Here is a 4,630-nt window from a genome sequence, read left to right on the forward strand (position 1 = left end):
CCATTTCTCGCTTAATCTAAAAATAAAATAAATTTCCACCGATCGTTTGAATTGTATCATCTGTTGATTTCGGTTAAAATGAATTCCGACCGTTTGGTCATGCCGTAACCACGTTGGAAATCAAAAAAAGAGGTAAAATAATAATATAATAATAAAAAATGACTTTTAGTAAAATAAAGCGAAAAATCAATCGGACGTTTTCTCTTTGGGATTTCTCATTCTTAATTGAATTGACTAATAACTAAAGTGAAACTAAGGCTAAAATCAACTCGCCTAGTCAAGCTCATCCACAAAAATAGGTTTTTTTGAAAGTTCATCATTTCAGTTCCTTACTAAGTAAAATGGATCATTTTTAAAGGTCCAACGCCTTTAAATGATCACTCTTCAAGTAAAAAGAATCGCTTGATTCACGCTTAAGTAAGAACTACGTAGGTCTGATTTCCTCTCCAAAGGAGGGTACGTAGGAGCAAAAGCCCCGCTTTTGTCGACCTCAAAAAATAAAAATTTATAAAGTTAAGATAACACAATTCCACAATTCTAAAAAATAGGCTGTTGTCTTTCGAGACAAACGTAAGAGGTGCTAATACCTTCCTCAAGCGTAAATACAACTCCCGAACTTAGAATTTTCATTTTGACCGGTTTCCTTCAGTTTTTCCGATGTTTTCCACAAATAAACGTTGGTGGCGACTCCGCGCATCTTTCCTCCTTTGGAAAGCGCACCCGTGAGCCTCGCCCTCGCTCGCCCGTGAAGGGCACGTTGCGACAGTTGGCGACTCCACTGGGGACTCTACTTGTGAGTTAGGCCTATTTTAGGAATTGTGGAATTGTGAAACTTTGGATGTGCTTTTATTCAACTGTGTAAAATGTAAATAACTGTTGTCTATTTCGCATTTTTTACACTGCATTCTAAGCACCCACGGGTTTGAGTAAAAAAAGGGGGCCCTACACCCGGGTTCATGGGAATTTAAGGAGTGGAGGTGAATCTATCATCATGCTAGGTCTCCAACTTGCTTGATAATAGTGAAACCTCGTCTAGAGCTTTCTCTCTTTATAATGTGTTGTCGCTGGTATTCCATACCGCCACAATATTATTATCTTGAGTGATGATACCTCTAGAGAACAGCCATGTGAGTTATAAATGGTTGGGAAGTAGTTATTAGAGACCCATAGATATTATCCCATAGGTTCCCAAATAGGGGCAAAGAGCAAACACGCTCCTGTGCCATTCTTTCTCATGCATGTTTTGGTTTATAGTTTTTGCTAGTAATGTTTGGTTTCTTTAGAGTAATACGTAACCTTTTTAATGCTATGTTGAGGCGCCATCATGCCCAAAATGTAGCATTAAAATTGGGTCTCTGCGGTCTCGTATGTATGAGTTACCTCTCTGTCTTGTTTTCTTTCCGTTTCATGCATACGCATCGCATCATTCATGTCAGAGTCTTGATCCACCCCTTTTTTTAGGTAAATGATGGGGACAAATCAAAATGGCAAAAGGTTTTATCAAGTCAAGGTTAAAAATCTAGATGTCACTAGCCTCAAGGAATTGGGACGATTGATGGGACCTCTCCAAAGGCAAGCCTTCCGCAAAGTGTACGGGAAGATTCTAGATTTGGCCGCAGCGGAGGTATTTACGGAAGCTGTCGTATCCCTCGCCCAATACTATGACCAGCCGTTGAGGTGTTTCACGTTTGGGGACTTCCAAATGGTACCAACTATTGAAGAGTTTGAGGAAATATTAGGATGCCCTCTTGGGGGGGAGAAAACCGTATCTTTTCTCCGGCTTTCTTCCTTCCTTGAGCAAGATTGCAGCTGTGGTTGGTGATTCAGCAAAAGAGTTGGATCGCACGAAGCAAACTCGGAACGGCGTAGTGGGCCTGCCTCGGAAATACTTGGAGGGTTAGGCAAGGGATATGGCGAGCCAAGAGAAGTGGGGCCCGTTTGCAGATATTTTAGCTTTGCTGATTTTTGGGGTTGTCCTCTTCCTGAACGTCGACGGTTTGGTAGACTTAGCCGCCATTGATGCTTTCCTCGCATATCACCATAGCAAGGAAAGTCCAGTGGTGGCTATCTTGGCAGATTTGTTTGACACCTTTGACCGGAGGTGTGAGAAAAACAGTGCACGGATTGTCTGTTGTTTACCCGCTCTCTGTGTGTGGTTGGTTTCACACCTATTCCAACAAGACACGAGACACCCGTGTCCGCTTCAAAGTTATCGCTCATGTGCCGAAAAAGGAAGAGTCGATTGGGACCAACATTTGGCTGGGATAGGGGGCAGCGCGATCAATTGGTTTCCTCGTTGGAAGGAAGGCAAGGAAGGAGTTCTTTTCTCGTGTGGGGACTACCCTAATATTCCATTGATAAGGACTAGGGGGTGTATTAATTATAATCCCGCACTCGCCATAAGACAACTAGGGTACCCCATGAGGGGAGTGCCAACCGAAGAAAGTCTCTCGCCTTTCCTTGTGAGGAATTTAGGCGCGCAAAGTCTCAAGGCAATACAAAGAGTCCACAAGGCGTGGAGAAGTCCGTTGAGGAAAGACAAGGAGCTTAGGGGCATCCGTAATGGCGTCATCGGAGGTTATCATGGATGGCTAAGAATTCACACGCGGGGGTTAGATTGGCTCTCCAAGTTGAAAGTTATCAACGAGGAGAACTTCGAAGCTCCGGAGGAAGATGAAGAAGTTCGAGCTCTAAAATTGGAGCTAGGGAAAGCAAGGCTCGCCAAGGAGAAGTTCAAATCAGCTGCTACACACATCCGGAAGGAGTGCACCGAGTTACAAGAGGAAAACGCGGCCACTGCAAAAGCCCTTGAACAAGAAACCAAAAGGGCCCGCAAGGAGGAACATGGCCGAGAGAAATTCCGAGGAGCATTGTGGGGTAGTAACAATGAGCTCAAGCTCCGAAGAGAGGAGAGAGATCGGTCACGGGTGCATGGCATGATCTTAAAAGAAGAGTTAGTTGCTTGCGCGAGGTCCAAAAGGAGTTTGGCTCAACACTTGGAAGCCTCGGAGCAAAGCATGCTAGCTATCATAGGGAAATACAAGGAAGAATTGAACTAGTCCATGGCCCATGAACAAAAGCTAGTGGAGGATTTTGCACAAGTGTATGCCAAAAAAGAAGCAAGAGGGAGGGTGATTGATGCACTGCATCAAGAAGCGACTATGTGGATGGATAGGTTCGCCTTGACCTTGAATGGAAGTCAAGACCTCCCGCGTCTGTTAGCCAAAGCAAAAGCCATGGCCGAAGTGTGTACTGCCCCCGAGGAGATTCATGGGCTAATCAATTACTGTCAGCACATGATAGATTTGATGGCCCATATAATTAGGAATCGTTAGGTTCTTTTGTAACACCTTTGTATAATCTTGGCTAGATGAAAGCTTTGTTCTTTTTATAAAATGAGAAGTTCTGGACTCATTACGTTATCTAAAAATCTTGGGGTGGATCCAAGTGCTCTGATCATCCATTTGCATACTCATGTGTTGGTGGCATACTCACCGTTGTTTATTTCTTTGGGAATTTCATCATAACTAAGAAAACACCAAGGCACCCCTATAACACTCGATCCAAAAAAATGGATAATGAAGAGGGCGTGTAGGAACAGATGAAGGCCGATATATCGGCCTTAAAAGATCAAATGGCTTCCATCTCGGAGGTCATGTTAAAACTCCAGAAAACCATAGAGGATAAAGCCACCGCAACCGCCTCCAGTACAGTTAGGGAAGCGGAGCCGGTGCTGCAGCCCGCCTTGAATCCGGGCCTAGACAGAAACACGGCCGTGTTCGGTCGAAGGTATAGTCCGCAAGCTTATCCTTATGGCCTACCTCCGGACTTCACCCCCCGTGCCACCCCGGAAGATTTAAGCCAAGCCCCTACTTTCGAGGGGCAACTCCCACCTTATGAAGACTATCCCGGGCAAGACGATGGGGAAGAAGATACCCGCATGAACTACCCCAACCGAACATAGTCTGTCATACCCCGGTCTCACCCACACCCGTAAAAGAATCTGTTCCCTTTGCGGAAGATAGGGGAAAGAGCGCCGGCCCAACGCACAGCTCCAGCCGCACCCCGACCAGTTAATAATACAGCCCCCGGCGCGACCTATAAATATGCACAGCACCCGAAAGACAACTTCCCTCCTATTCCCATGGCATATTCCGAGTTATGGCCTTCATTATTGGAGAATCACTTGGTGGTGGCCATACCCGAGAAGGTTCTCCAGCCACCCTACCCCAAGTGGTATGATCCGGGTGCCAAGTGTGTGTACCATAGTGGAGTTCCCGGACACAATATTGACTCCTGCATCCCGTTCAAGTATAAAGTGCAGCATCTGATTAGTGCCGGCTGGCTAGCGTTTCAGGAGGAAGGCCCAAATGTTAAAACCAACCCGCTAGCTAGTCATGGAGGGGCTAGCGTGAACGCCGTCGAAGAGGACGGGCCATCACGGACAAAGAGGTTAGGAGAGGTGGCTACTCCTAGACGCTTCATCTATCAATCACTGCAAGCGGCGTGCATGGTCTCCCGAGGTGGAGATGAAAGGGATGAATGTTTGTTTCACCTCGGGGAGTCGCATGACATGGAAACCTGTCCCGTGGTGGAAGAATTGCTTCAGCGACTCATGGATTGCGGGAAG

Source organism: Glycine soja, chromosome 2 (genome assembly GCF_004193775.1).
Source record: "Glycine soja cultivar W05 chromosome 2, ASM419377v2, whole genome shotgun sequence".
Classification (NCBI taxonomy): Eukaryota; Viridiplantae; Streptophyta; class Magnoliopsida; order Fabales; family Fabaceae; genus Glycine; species Glycine soja.